Source organism: Myotis lucifugus, unplaced genomic scaffold, assembly GCF_000147115.1.
Source record: "Myotis lucifugus unplaced genomic scaffold, Myoluc2.0 scaffold_18, whole genome shotgun sequence".
NCBI lineage: Eukaryota > Metazoa > Chordata > Mammalia > Chiroptera > Vespertilionidae > Myotis > Myotis lucifugus.
Genome location: NW_005871066.1, coordinates 400,263 through 415,751, shown reverse-complemented (window position 1 = coordinate 415,751; position 15,489 = coordinate 400,263). Strand labels below are relative to the sequence as shown.

Sequence of the window (15,489 nt, the reverse complement as noted above, 5' to 3'; positions counted from 1 at the left end):
CGGTGTCACAGGAACCAGGAGCGACGGACAGAGAGGGACCTCGCCAGGCCAAGCTGACCCAACTCCTCTCCGTCTCCCATCGCTGAAGACGGCCCAGCAAACAAGGACTCACAGAACATTTGCTTTTCCCTCCCCTTTGAAGTCCCCAATCACAGCCCCCTCCTCCCCAGCACTTCTCTCCTCAGCTGAAGACGGCGTATGAGCCTTCACTGCGGGACACCTTCTCAGGTCTTCAGGTTTCATGGTCTCATGGACCCCCATCTGCACACACATAATAAATTAGGTCATTTTATCCTGCTAATATCTTTTTTTTAATTAAAAAATATATTTTATTGATTTTTTTACAGAGAGGAAGGAAGAGAGATAGAGAGTTAGAAACATCGATGAGAGAGAAACATCGATCAGCTGCCTCCTGCACATCTCCCACTGGGGATGTGCCCGCAACCCAGGTACATGCCCTTGACCGGAATCGAACCTAGGACCTTTCAGTCCTCAGGCCGACGCTCTATCCACTGAGCCAAACCGGTTTCGGCTATCCTGCTAATATCTTATGTCAATTTCATTATTAGTTCAGCCAGAAGAACCTAGAAGGGTAGAAGGAAAAGAGAGAGAACACCAAAATGTAATTAACTGTGGAGAGTATCTAGGAACTCAGTTGCACTGTTTGCAGTTTTTCTACAAGTTTGGACATCCCCCCCCACCCCCCAAAAAAATTAAAACCTGCACTTTTAAAATTGTGCTTCTGAGATTAGTTTATTTTTGCTCAAGCCTGTGTGCTGGTACAGATCTGAGATTGTTCTCAGCTATATTCTCTCTTGATTGCTATTTTCCTGTTAAAAACACGGCAAACAGAAAGGAGAAATCCCACTTGCTTTTCAGGTCTGATTGCTTGCCGGTACAAGATGATTCCCTGTGGCATCGCTTTTACTGCTATTTTGGGTCCCCTGTTAGGCGTCTCAGATGTGTGGGATCCTACCACCTCCTCTGAGAGGTGCCTTCTGCCAACTGTCTTTTGCTCAAATAGAGGGCTCCCATACCTGTTTCCTTGGTTGTGTTACCAATTTTGAACTTGTCACTCAGGAAGATAAATACTTATTTGTAATGGTCTGTACACCAACTTACTTTAACTATTAACCTTTGGTTTCTTTGTAGGAAAATTTTTTTAATGTTTTTATTGATTTTTTTAGAGACAGAGGAAGGGAGAGGGATAGAGAGAGAGAAACATCAATGAGAGAGAATCACACATAGATCGGCTGCCTCCTGCATGCTCGCTACTGGGGACCGAGCCTGCAACCCAGGCATGTGCCCTGACCGGGAATCGAACCTGTGACCTCTTGGTTCATGGGTTGACGCTCAACCATTGAGCCACACTGGAGGGGCTGTTTGTAGGGAAATATGAGGAATGTTGTATTGGAATAAACTGTTCCGGGTAAGAACATGTGTTCACTGCTGGCGGGTCATTTCTTCCTCTCCATCTCCTCGCCTATCCTTAGGGCCTAGGACAGGTCAAAGCTCATCATCTGTGTGCAGGAAACACTTCCTGGATTCTACTTGGTAATTCTGACTATTCTTTGTTGGAACTTTAAAATATCATAAAATATCTGAGCTGGAAGGGACCTTGGGGACGGCGGCAGGGAGAGGAAGATCATCTGGCTTTTCGGTGGGAGCTACTTCGTTTCTTTCATTTTTAAAAATATTTTTTTATTGATTTCAGAGAGGAAGGGAGAGGGAGAGAGAGAAATATCAATGATGAGAGAGAACCATGGATCAGCTGGCTCCTGCACGCCCCACACTGGGGACGGAGCCCGCAACCCAGGCCTGTGCCTTGACCGGGAATGGAACCGTGACCTCCTGGCTCAGTGGTTGAGTGGTTCATAGGTCCACGCTCAACCACTGAGCCGCGCCAACCAGGTGGGAGCTACTGTCTTTGCAGGAGCTAGAAGGAACGTTCTGGAAGCAGAGCTTCTGCACTCCGACTCTGAACTGGATGCTCCCTGAAGATCGCTGAGCACCAGCCTGTGGTGCAGCCATTCTGAAGCACCAGTGGCAGTTCAGAGGCTGCAGATTCCAGGTCTGGGTCTGGACATGGCTTTGTCACCGCACAGAGACAGCCGATACCACTCCGTCACCCAGCACGAGGAGGTGAGCCCAGATGAACAGAGAATCCGCAGCTTATGGCTCCCGGGCTATGGCGCTCCCTGCAGACCCGCCAAGGGCTGGCATCAGGGTCAGGAACCGGCCTGAGGAGCATCTGCCCTGCGGCTTTTCACTGTGCGCCAGGCAGAGGAATGTGCGCTGATGGCACCAGAAGAACTGAGAATGCTGCACAGTAAACGCGCCTTCTGCCCCAGGCACGCTGTTGCCGCAGGATGCACTGTGAGTGCTGCCTGGCATTTGTGAGCCTGTTTGCTCCCCTCCCTCCTCTCTCCACGCCATCATGCAGTCCTCGCGGGTGGAGCACAGACTTCCAATGAGACAGCTACTCAGATGTGTGCAGACCAGTGAGCCGCCCCTAGTAATGGGGGCTGTGTGAAGGCCTCCCCACGGCCCTGCAGCCCACACAAGGCTCCCGGGAAGTATCCCCCCTCCCTCGCTGGGGGGAACCCCCAAAGCCCCAGCGTGCATTGCATCATTGCGCTAAAACATACCCTTTCCAAAAGGTTAAGGACGCGAGAAGCGCTCTTAATGGTGAGGGTTAGCTCACTCATTTCCTGCATCACGTCTATGGGACAGAAAGGAAGAGAGGGGAGCTCACAAGAGACACACTATGCTTTCGGAGGAATGCACTTGCAAGCATCTCCTTGCCTTCAGCACCGGAGCTCCTCTTGCTCTTTTTCTGTCTCTGCCTGAAGAGCCTTGATTTCCCAGTTTTCTGTGAGCGATCATCTTGGATACAGCTTTGAAAGTCTTTTGTTAGGAAAGTCTGTGCATTTTGGCTTTTTATAGTCTCAAATATATAAAAAATAAAATAGTAAAGTAGCTCTATGCGTAGCAATGCTGAAGTTTTATGTGTGTTATCTAGTTAAACATTTGCCTCTTTATTTTCTGGGCAACGCAGCATTAGAGAGACGTCTCTAACAGAGTCATGCACGTGTCATTCATCTTCACTATTGACTCCAAAAGGCAGGCAAATACAGGCAACAGATAGAAACCAATGTGAAAATAAAAAAAGACCGTCTGAGTTGAGCCTTTGAGGATATGCGTTTGCAGACACCTCACACTGGGTTGAAACCATCCAATTGGGAAGGCAGGAGTAGGGGCCAAGATCTTAAGTGAGAAAAGTGAGGTACAGAGGAATCACTGTTCGCGCCCTCCTGTGTGTGTGCTGGGGAGCTGGTGACAAACCAGCCAACACGGGGAGCAGAGTCGGGCTAGTGAGCAGGCATGAAGAGGAGGAGGAGGGCCTCGGGACATGCGCAGGAAGGAAATGTGGTTTTGAGAGTGTGGACACTGGGCCTGCCCTTCTGTGATGCCCCGTTAGCCACCTCTCTGAACCTCAGCTTCCTCTTCTGAGAAGAGGGGGGCATGCCCACTGCCTCACAGAACTGGAGAAACACACCCGTGTGCCTGGTGTGGTTGCCACACCGCCTGCACTGAACACTCAACAGGTGTCGTGTGTTATTATTCGAGGAATTTCTCATTTCAGCATGCATGATTTCTGCATTTGCCTAGCGATATGGATTTCAAATTCTGATCGATTCCACGGTATCTTCGGATCTCACTCAAGGAAAATCGTTTGTATTTTCCTGAACAACAGCTATAATAAATTTAACGGCAAAGGTAACAATACCAACTCGCTACAAGCAGCATGTGCACCCCATCAGTGACGTGTCGCTGTGAGCGCTTTTCCCCAGGAATCGGGATGGGCTCCTCCTGGGGCTCCCACTGGCACCAGGCCTCTCCGTGTGAACAAGAGCGGCACCAGCCACGGCTTATGGCTAACGTCTCACACAAGAGCCAAAGCATCGCCTTGGCCTCACTGACAGGAGTCTCCAGGCCAACAGTTGTAGATGTGAAGACTCGGTGCTGCTGTTCCTAAACGTGCTATGATTTTGCCTATGGAACCTCTAGTCCAAGTTCATTCACCCATTTATTCAGTCACATTCCTGTCAGTCATTCTGCATTATGGGCCTAGGGGCAGAGCAGCGATCCCAGCCTCTCTTGGCAGCGAACAGGTCTCCTACAAGAGAAACAGGTCAATCAATGCCACCGACAGGCAACGCGTGAATCCTATCGAGCAAAGCCTGCACATGTCTCCATGCACATTGACGTGGTTTTAGCGTCCACTCAGAACTCCTGTCCCCTTCCCAGCCCCCCGAGACAGAAACCAGCTGGTGGAGAGGCTGAGTCCCAGGAGGGTCAGGCCCAAATGAAGTATCCAGAGTGATCATGAATGGGGCAGTAACCCTCAGAAATAAATCTGTACTGAGTACCTAGCATGTGCCCAGAATTACTTCTACCTAACCACCTCATCAACTCACTTCCCAGATAGTCCAGAGACCACACATCTGAGCACCTGCCCCAAAATAGAGTCCTACCAGAAGGGAGGAGGACACCAAGATGGAGTGAAGATAATTTTAAGACGGGAAGCTGAAAATCCGGCCGTGGCATCAGGGCGGTTATAAGCATGAGAACGCCCATCTGTCCTGCCACCCTCGCGAGGTGTAGTGAGTGGCTGACCACCCACCCCCACACTAAGACGGGGCTCGGTGCACAGTCACTAAAGACCAGGCAGAGAACCTCAGCTCGGGCCTCCCCTGCTCTCCGTCAAGGAAGGATGACAAGGGACGGGAGTGATAACAGCCACCTTTGTCCTCCCACCCAGCGGAGTCAAGCAAAAGTGACATCAAATATTCATGAAAAGTCAGAGGGCCCTTGAGCTTCTGGACGGTGCAATATCAATAGAAGCCTCAGGATTTTACTGACAAGGAAGGCTTGCTTTCCCTCGCTCAGAAACCGCGGCCTCGGTCTTCTGCTCAGACGTAAACGATGCCTTTCATTAGCCCACCTTCCAAAGGAGCCCACACAGAGGCAAAGAGAAACAACAACACAACACACCCACAGGCTTCGCATAAGGTACTGCACAGGGACAGAGTCATCTCAGGGCATCTTCCCCGCCAGGCGCCGCCCCTCCTCAGAGCTCCATGTGTCAAATCCGCCGCGATACAAGCTCTGCCGTTAACACTGAGTGAGCATAACCCTAGCAGTGCCCACTGTCTCATGCATCGCACCACTCCTCCCTTCTTGCTGACTACATCGAATTGGTTGGCTCAGTCATCAATCAAGCTTTCATTTATTTAAGCTTTCATTTATTTTACAAATGAATATTGAGTGCCTTGTTTTCACTAAAAAAAAAATCCTGGGTTCTGTGAGCAGACAGAACGGGGTTCGAGGTTTTGTCCCATTATTTAATAGTTTGGGGGACACTGGGCAAGTAACCTAACTTCTCTCAATCAATGTTTCTACACAGTCAAGTAGGGATCAAAACATTTATCTTAGAAAGCTGTTGTGAAGAGCAAATAACTTTTAAAACATACATGGTTAGTACTCAACAAATGTTGTTTTCTCCATGTTTTTATGTGCTATGGAGCTTGAAGATGAATAAGAAATAGCCCAGCTGGTGTGGCTCAGTGGCTGAGTGTTGACCTATGAATCAAGAGGTTATCGGTTCGATTCCCGGTCAGCGCACATGCCCAGGGTTGTGGCCTCGAACCCCAGTAGGGGGTATGTAGAATGCAGCCAATCAATAATTCTCTCTCATCATTGTTGTTTCTATCTCTCCCTCCCTCTCCTTTCCTCTCTCTCTAATATGAATAAAAACATATTTTTAAAAAAAGAAATATATTCCCTCCAGGGGAATCTTATCAGTTAAAAAGGGAAATGATTCAAATTATAAAAATAAGTATAATGCACTTAGAAATGATTCGTGATAGAGAAGATAAAGAATGCTCTTTTGGGTCAAATGAGAGATAACATCTTGTTAGAGGGTCAGAGGCGATTCCTTGAGGGAAGGAGCTGTTGAAGTAAAGGAGCTTGCCGAGGATGGGCAGACAGGCGGGAGGCCGGGGCTTGGTGCAGGAGGTAGAAGGGGCCTTCCCAACAACGGGGAAGGCTGGACCGATGATGGTGACGAGATGGCGGTGATGACAGCGACAATGATGATAATGGCAATACCGGTGATGGCAGTACTCGCTCCAGCTCACCATGTTCCAGACACTTGTCTAAGCTCGCGCACACAGTCACCACTTTCATCCTCATAGCGATCCTGCGACGAGGCTGAGTCCCAGAGACTCGAAGTTCTTGCTCAGGGTCACAGAGCCAGGATGGCAAGGCAGGCGGTCTGTCCATGGAACCCATATTCCCACCCACTACCCAGACCACTTCTCTAACAACAACACACACACTGCCCAGGGTCCCACCCTAGAACAACCACCTTCACAAATTAGTAACGGCCACCTTGAATCAATGAGTCCGTGCTCATTGCACCCCTTCATTTTCTCATCTGATAATGAAGGCAGAACTCTTTCCACGGCATTGAAAGACTGTGACTGTTCACTTGTGCTTTAGCATTATTTCATTTAACATTATTTCATAAACTGTAATTAGAACTGAACTCATTCAGGAAACCCTGCCGACACTGGCAACAAGGCAGCTGATGGGGACATCCAGGTGTTACCGTGCGTTTCCAAGGGTGATCTTCTCTAAAGTGTTAGTAGATGCTAAAGAAAAAACTCGAGAAAGTAAGAAAAAAGAAAAAAGGGGGAGGGAAGAACAGAAGTGAAAGCAGGGATCTCTCAGTGACCCGGCAGGTGAGGGTGCTGTGGTGGGAAAAGTCGTGGAGGACGTCGGCGCTTGTGCCCGCTCCCTCCACCAGCTGTGCACTTGGGTCTCCTGGCCTTTTAGGACTCAGGACACGAGGGTTTGAAGATTCTGTGGTTTTAGTTTGATGACCATTTACAACTGTATAAATTCAAAAGCCCTGAAATCCGAATTCACTCACAATGTAATGTCTTCATTTGGTACTTCATTAAGATGTGATAACTCAGAGAGTTTTTAACGTATCTTTTTGGAGAGTCACTTTTCATATTTCCAGTAACTGACAGACCTGAAGGATCGGTGAAAATCACCTGAAACACCAATGTCCACTGTGCTGCAGAGGCTCTGGTAGCCAAAGAAGGAAACCATAATCAAAAAACCAAGTTCCCACCCTTTTCACCCAAAACCGGTTATTTCCTCTCTCACACTGCAACCTCACTTCTAACGGTCCATGATGTTTAACTTATAAAAATGAATATGAAGTCTTTTGAATTTATCATATATTAGTATATGTCTATAACACAAAGACAATTTCAAGAAAAGCAATTGCATCCCCATATGCCAAAAAGGTAGCCATTTAGATAAAACAACTTCCTACGATATGGCATAAGGGAGCATTTAAAATATTCAACTCTTGCCCTGACTGGTTTGGCTCAGTGGATAGAGCGTTGGCCTGCGGACTGAAGGGTCCCGGGTTTGATTCCGGTCAAGGGCATGTACCTTGGTTTCGGGCACATCTCCAGTGGGAGGTGTGTAGGAGGCAGCTGATCGATGTTTCCAACTCTCTATCCCTCTCCCTTCCTCTCTGTAAAAAATCAATAAAATATATTTTTAAAAATAATAATATATTCAACTCTCACTAAGTTAAAACTTAGATATTTTCTTTGATTTCCAAAAAATACTGAAATTTTAAATATTAGGTATGATGTTGGTTTCATTTATAAGCCAAGAAAGCAGTTTACTCGTCTCTCTGTCTGATTATCACCATTTACCTTCATTACGGGAGCGCATTATAACTGCTTTGATTACCGGTTTGCCAATTACACAGTCAACACCAATCAACCAGAATGAATTGCTTAAGGACCCAATGGCAGAAAATGAAAACTTTTTTCAAATAATTATCACAATTTCTATATAATTATTTCATACGTGGAAATAAAATCCTGCAAGTGTTGAAATGATTTGAAATATGCAAGAAGTGGAAGCTGGAAAGAGTAAAAGTGGGGGAGTAAGAATGATGATGATGATTTCTATCATCACAAGGACATTGAACTATATGTGGACACTCCATGGCCACATCCCAGCATTCTACCACAGACTCCTAACATTTACAGAGTAAAACCTACAGTGTCAAGTAAAAAATAAAAGCTTACACTAACAGTCTGGAATAAGTATTATTAGATTAACCAAGACGCTACTTTTGTCTTGAATTTATTTCTATTCCAAAGTTTAGAAACAATTTGAACACATTTTTCAATAAGGAAAATATAAAGCATTTGGGAACTTTTTAAAGAAAACCACGGGGCAAAAATATTTAGTTGTCAGAAACAAAACTATGTTGTTTTTTTAATTTCCTGTATTATGATACTCTACCCGCAAGCTACTGGTCTATGTCATTTCAATAAACACTTGAGGAGCAATTAGATGGCAAAGCTTTTCTTTCCCCCCAGAAAATCTAATATGAACATGTCACTCCTTTTTACTCCACTAGAGGGCAGTCTCTCAAAACTAGGGCTGGATCATGTATTTAGCCTATTTTTGACCTGTTGATAAATTAATCCTATGTTCCGTTCTTCTCAATAACATGTTTCTCTACTATACTAATTACTAATTGAGGTTATAAAACATGCATTTTAAAAAATTGCTATTTACTCACAGGTGTTCTTTCAGAAATACACACGGCTATGCTTTTCTGGGTTTCTTTTCCCAATTTCTGATAACTCAAAAAATGTTTTACTTATGTAGTGCACATTGTATATTTTCCAGGAAAATGTACATCAGAGTCAATAGGTCTAAGAATGAAGAAATATTGCTTTCTTGAGTATTTAATATGTTACAGTTGAAACACTGCCCCAGAAGAGTAAAACATACGCCCCAAACACACACACACACACACACACACACACACACACACACACACACCACCAACACATGCACCCACGCGGATGCGGCTGGCAGATTACTTGCATCCCATAAGGAGAAGTAAGTGAATGTAATTGGAAATACATATTTTTCAAAACACCCCCTTCATATGCCAATGTTTGTGAGTTATAGAGAGAAGCAAAGAATGTATGCGTTATTTTAAAAATCTGTCAATCCAGATAAGAAATGCCATTGCTTCAAAGAAAAATGTTACTGAACAGCAAGCAATATGCCGACTTAAGTAGGACCTATAGCGACGCAAATACCACTCACAGTTGCAGGCAGCCCTTCCTGCATGATGGGGCCCTGGTGAGCTCCACGGGCGGCGGGCAGAGTGGGAGGCTCTGAGGGCCCCCCCCCCCGCCCCCTCCTGCCCCGCCCCCGCCCCAGTGTTCTTAACATTTGGGAAATTCTCCTCAGGAGTGCGCCCTGCTATTTTCAGGGAGAAAACAGTTTCTCTGAAAGCCTGATAACCTAAAAAATGGGGAAACTTGTCCAAAAATTCCTCCCCCTCAAAAAAAAAAAAAAAAAAAAGGAAGGATAGAAAGGAGGGAGGGAGGGAGGCAGGCAGGGAGGCAGGGAGGGAGGGGGCCGGTCCTGGGGAAATGTGCAAACCTGTTTCATTTATTTGTATCCTAAGCAGCGGAGGCACAGGACAGACAGGTCTCTTCAGCCAACCAGACGGGCGCAGCTGCGAGCGCTCCCTCCCGGCCGCCCGAGCGATTGGCTCCTCCCGGGAGCGGAGGGCGCTCGGTTATTAAGGAGCGCGGCGCGGGCGGCGCCCAGTCGGTGTGACAGCTGATGGGGTGAGCGATGCGCCACTAGCCGCCATGGGCACGCGGGGCCGGCGCGCGGGCGCCCGGGCGCTGCCCGCCCTGGAGGGTGAGCCCCAGCCTGGGCGCTGAGGGCGCTGCCGCCGGGAGGGGCCGAGCCGCAGCCTCTGCCGCCCTCCCCCTCGGAGCCCGCGGAGCCGGGGGCGCGCACACCTCCAGCCCGTGCGGCGGACACTACGATACACCCGCACCTCTCCACGCACCACCATGTGATTCCCGCCCGAGGCGCGGCGAGCACACGCGGGGACGGAGGGCTGCGCGGGCCGGGGCCGCGGCGCCAGGTAAGTTTCACGCGCGCGCCTTTCGGGGGTTCGCGCCGCTGCTGGCTCCGGGCTCCGCGGGTGCGTTCACTCCACGGTCCGTTCTGCTGTGATGTTTTCTTCCGGTCTCAATTCTAAGAGCCTTTTTTCCCTTCCCTTTGACTTTTGGGGAGAAATGGAGACGCAGAAGCCCCGGGGCGGGCTCTGAGCCGGCCTGGCCCTGTGCTGGCTGCTCCTGCAGGCGTCTCCCAGCGGAACCCCTCGGAGGCGGCCAGGGCGAGAGGCAGGCAGGGCTGGGGCGAGGGAGGCAGGGAGCGAGGAGGGAGCGGGGACGGAGGAGAGGAGAGGAGGGGGCAGGGAGCCGCCGGGCTTCCCCCTTCTTCGCATTCTTTGCGATGAAAAGCGGAGCACACACCATTCTGTGGTTCGCGCCCATCCCCCAAACGGGGCATTTTCCTCGCTTTCGCCGGGGGATGCGGACGGAGGCAGCCGCTGCTGGAAGTCCGGGGCTGACACCACGGAGCCGAGTGGGGAAGGGGTCCCAGTGCCTGCCTGCCTGCCAGGCTGCCCGAGGGATCGGCGAATGGCTGCCCCGTACCAGGCCCCTCGCTGGGGAAGGGGCGGCGGGAGTCCCGTCCCCTCCTGGGGGAGCAGCCCCGCGGGCGGCTGGAACGCCCGTTCCCCGTTCCGTTTCCGAGGCCGGCGAGCTCCCGCCGCTGCCGCGCTCCCTCTGCCGGGACTGCGCTGGGCGGCTGAGTTCCCCTCGTGGACTCGTTTTTCACAATATGTCCTTGTTTCCGGGCCTCCGGCTCCAGGGAAGGCAGGCAGCGACAGGCGCAGAGCCTCCCTGACCGGGGAGAAGAGGGATCATGAGAAAATAAGGGAGGAAGGCCTGGAAGTGTCCCCCTAGCACACGGGGCCCGGGTCCTGTGACGGACAGGCTCCTGAGCTTCAGAGGCAAACGGACACTTACTCTCCGGAAACCATGCGCATCCATGGAGCGTGATTCGTGGGGCTCAGTGGGGCGAATGGGTACTTCCAGGCTCCAGGCTCCTAAAAGGAATCGGCTTTCAGAGAGAGGCGCCGATGGATCGCGGGTGCTCACCGCCCCCTTACGGCCCTGCAGACACGGAGCCGGGCCGCCCCTCCTCTCGCCCCACTCACCCCCCAGTTCATTAGGTCGCTTCCTTCAAACCGCAGGAGATTTTTTTCCTGCAGCTGCGCTTTCAGAGTTGTCATTGGCCCCCCGGTTTCTGAGAGGAGCCCGAAAAACCAACCGATAATAACCAGCCACTTAGATCCTGCCACTTTCCCGTAAATGTGTCAAAAAAAACACCGGCCGGCTTACAATATGTAATGTAAGGAGACAATTAATTGCGGTGACCTTTGTTAATGGCGGCGGTAAGGCAGGCCTGACAGGGTGCCAGCGGCTTCGATTTCCCCAGTTTCCCGAGCGGAATGAGCGAGTTTAAGGCGAGGGTTCCTCTCTCGGTGACAGATGAGCATGAACGGGCGGGCGGTGCGGGCAGGCTCGCTCTGCCTCACACGCACACGCGTCCACAGGAGGCACAGGAGGACTTGCCGCCTATGGCCCAGGGAAGCCGTGTGCACTGGCTCTGCTGCATCCCCCCAAGTGCTGCCCTAGGGAGACAGGCCCCTCCCCAGGCGGGCGGACTGGTGCAGACGCAGCACTGCAGCACTGATGGGGTGTCTCGGAGCTTCTTCCGGAGAAACTTTTCATCCCAAACACACACACTCTGAGACCCTGCCCGGCCCATTATGAAATGGCAATCGACGCCCCCCGGAACAGCAGACTGGAGCCCTAACCCAGGTGAAGCCACATACATAGCCTGTGGATTACAGAGGTCCATAGTGTGTCCACTGGAGTCTGAGAAACACGCTGGGTCCAGGCCCTGGGGCTGTCACCGGGTGTGTGCCCGGAGCCTGGTGAGCTGATCACACCCACCCAGGCCAGGTGATGGACAGGTGAGCATGCCCGGAAGACGTAACCTTGGTCCACCCCCCTGTCGCGTGGCTTTGCCATAAATAATAGCTTTCAGCAAGACAAGCTTAAAGCACCATCTCTTCAGGGAGTGCCTTGTCACAGGCAACATGCTGAGTTAGAATACGGACGAGTGGGTGGGATTTTTTGTTTCGTGGTGGCTGTTGCTGTTAATGGCTTAACAGACAGTGTGATCAGCTTTCTAGGCCGGCAACGTAGGGATGGAAGGAAAAGGTGATCAGCTTAGGATTCACTAACTGTATTTTATTCTTTCTTTGTTTTTTTTTTTACACCTACTGCGCCCCACCCCCTCCTTTAACCACAAATGAGTTTAATGTTTAACTTTCCCTCACCCTCACCCTAATTTTTTTCTGGCGTGAAATTCCTAGGTGATGTGGCATTGTGGTATTTATTGCAAACTAAATAAGTTGATCAGAAAGGCTTAGTACTGAGTTAGAAAGTAACGCTTCTGTACGGTAAACATGACTGAACTGGCAGCCCCTGAAGATGGTCGGAGAGAGGTGTGTGCTGGGGAATGGGAACGAGATCATGCACAGAAGCTAACAGCCTGAGAGAAATGGGCCCTCCCTCCAGCCTGGGGAAGGGTGCCCCCAGAGAATCACCGAAACTGTGAGAGCTCCAGCCAGTCTGGGGAAGCACTGGGCGGGCCTGCAGCCCCACAGTGCTCCCGGGAGGCCTGGTTCCGAGGTGCAGCCACCTGTGCAGCCCTCCCGGGTCTCCTGGGATTAAAAAGAGCAGATGGCGGTGAGGCCGGGCACTAGAGGAGCTGTGAGCGCTGTCACAGGTGAGGCTCCGACACTGGCTGTGCAGCGAGACGAGGGCAGCACCGCCTGCAGCCACGGGACATGCATCCCACATGGGGCCGGGAGCCCCTCCCGCCTCCCTCTGATCCAGTGAGGTCTGCTGAGACCTCCAGGAAGTAGAGCAGGATCACAGTCACCCCTTTGGCCGCAATGTACAGGGAAATCAAATTCTAATACAGAGCAAGTAGGTGGTGCCAGAGGGCAGGGAAAGTCCCAGGCGGATGGCAATGTTCTCTTGAACCTGGTGGGAGGGTCGAGAAGGTCTCAGCAGGCGCCGTGTAGAGGGCGTTCCATACAGAGTCAGCAAAGGGCACACCAGGCTCATCTAGAATCTCAGGGGAGCAGCATGGCACCCGCCAAGCCATCCACTATATTTGCATAATTGTCAGGTTTGCATGTAACCATTCACTGTGATGTTTATTTATCTTTAGGCCGTGATGAGGGAGGGCTATATTTTTAAAGCTGTTAATTCATAAAAGCACATTACACAGCTTCAGCATAGGGAGCGATGAAGGGGAAGGTGTTTTCATTGAATAACGGGATGTTTGTGTTGAAGGGGACCTTGAGTGGACAGTCTGAGAGCCCATTTCACAGGTGAAGAAACTGAGGCCCAGAGGCTTTACCATCCTTGCCCCAAATACACAGCTTTATCTTGGAGGCCTGGGCAGGACGCTTTAGAGTGCACCCCACTAAAACTCTGCCTACTCAGTTTTTCAAAGATAGTTTTTGTTTTGTTTGTTTTTTTAAAGATGGGGAAAGCTCATAGATATGTACCAAAATAAAATAAAATACATAGGAAATGTCTTTCCAGATTTGTTGAGTATATAACATCCAAATCACACACACCTGTAATTCATCTTTTGGATATATTCTGTAATGAGTCATAAACATGAGAGCTTTGTCCTGTTCTTAAAACACCTGAGTAATAATACTGCTATCAGCCCTAACCGGTTTGGCTCAGTGGATAGAGCATTGGCCTGAGGACTGAAGGGTCCCAGGTTCGATTCTGGTCAGGGGCATGTACCTTGGTTGCGGGCACATCCCCAGTAGGAGGTGTGCAGGAGGCAGCTGATCGATGTTTCTCTCTCATTGATGTTTCTAACTCTCTATCCCTCTCCCTTCCTCTCTGTAAAAAAAAAAATCAATAAAATATATTTTTAAAAAAATACTGCTGCCAGTCACCCACAGAGATTCAGCTACTGACCATCCACTGCAAGTCTGTCCAGGGGTTCTGACGACCCCCCACACCATTATTGGTGAGGGAGGGTTCCGCTGTGATGTTTGAAGGCGCTCACTGCGCCCTCTTCATACACAATGTCCGTCCTCAGGACCCACCCTCACACCTCAATGTGGACCTCCTAGGGATGGCATCCCCCTCTCCCTCTCTCTGCCCCCACCCCACCCTGCCCTTTCATTTCGGAATGTGGAGGGACAGCCTTTGTAGGCACCTCCTTAATTTCTCAGCCCTATTTTTTTTCATTGGCAAATGTCTCCCCGTTTTTAAATGTGCTCCCCAAATTTTGCTTAAGATGATAGTAATTAACTGACGCAAAAACTTGGGGGAAGGAAAGAGGATACAAAAATGAACAGCGTCATTGTGAATGCTTTTGGGAGCTATACCGTTCTGTGTGTGATTTATCCTCACCTGAGGGTATTTCCCCATTGATTTCTAGAGAGAGAGTGGAAGGGAGGGAGGAGGGAGAGAGAGAGAAACATCAATGTGTGAGAGAGAGAGCGATTGGTTGCCTCCTGCACATGCTCCTGCTGGGGCTGGGGATCCTGTAACCAGGATATGTGCCCTTGACCAGGAATCGAACCCCTGCCCCTCCCATCCATGGGTGGCATTCTAACCACTGAGCCCACCCGGCCAGGGCGTGGGACCATATCATTCACATGGACTTTTTCAACAATGACATTTGCTTCTCACCACCACCTGGTGGGGGGTATGGTGAGAGTCACCTGTGTTTGGAGACTGGAGAAGGAGGCTCAGGGTTAGAGGGCTGACATGTGGGCATGAGGTCTCCTGACTCCAATGCCGGGCACGGCACTGACCATGGCACTGCCTGGCTCTTTGGGAGCCTGTGAGTGAAGATCCAGTCCCGTTTCCCCAACTCCCAGCACTTCCTTCATGTCATACACACTCCATGTGGGTAGGTTTTCACAAGAAAAATCTGCACTTCTTAATTTAACCCCCGGCAAATGATGTGCCCGCGTTAAACATGACAGACACAACCACCATCTATTCTTGGAGAATGACTGCGTGTTCTCCTACCTCCTCACCCATATGTTTGTCTGACAGCACTCGCACTCTGATAAACAGATACTCGGCAAAGGCCTCCCGAAAGATGGGCAAGATGGGCGAGGAGACTACCCGGCCCGCTCCAGGCGGCCTCGCTCCCGGCAGCCGGGACATGCTGAGCCAGGTCCTCAGAGTCACCTGAAGTCCCGCCCAGAAATGAAGCGCCAACCTAAGGCCCTTTCCTTGGCATCTCCCTCCTGGTTTGTCTGTCTTGGGGAGAAAATGACATACAAAGGCCTCAAATGCCAGTAAATCTCTCCACGTTTTCCTGAGAGCCCTTGCTAGGGGAGACCTTTGTCTTTCCAGAGTATAT

At 50.2% G+C, this 15,489-nt stretch overlaps 2 protein-coding genes across 3 annotated transcripts in view; one reads left to right on the top strand and one right to left on the bottom strand.

Annotated features, from left to right (window-relative positions):
* IMMP2L (inner mitochondrial membrane peptidase subunit 2) overlaps positions 1 to 15,489 on the bottom strand; it is a 462,659-nt gene that overhangs the window by 206,293 nt on the left and 240,877 nt on the right. The window lies entirely within an intron of this gene.
* LRRN3 (leucine rich repeat neuronal 3) overlaps positions 9,650 to 15,489 on the top strand; it is a 34,144-nt gene continuing 28,304 nt past the window's right edge. Inside the window, exon 1 of one of the 2 annotated variants that reach the window (XM_014452736.2) lies at positions 9,650 to 9,764. The gene's annotated coding sequence lies outside the window, so the exon portion shown is untranslated. The other variant, XM_006085317.3, reaches the window with a different exon arrangement.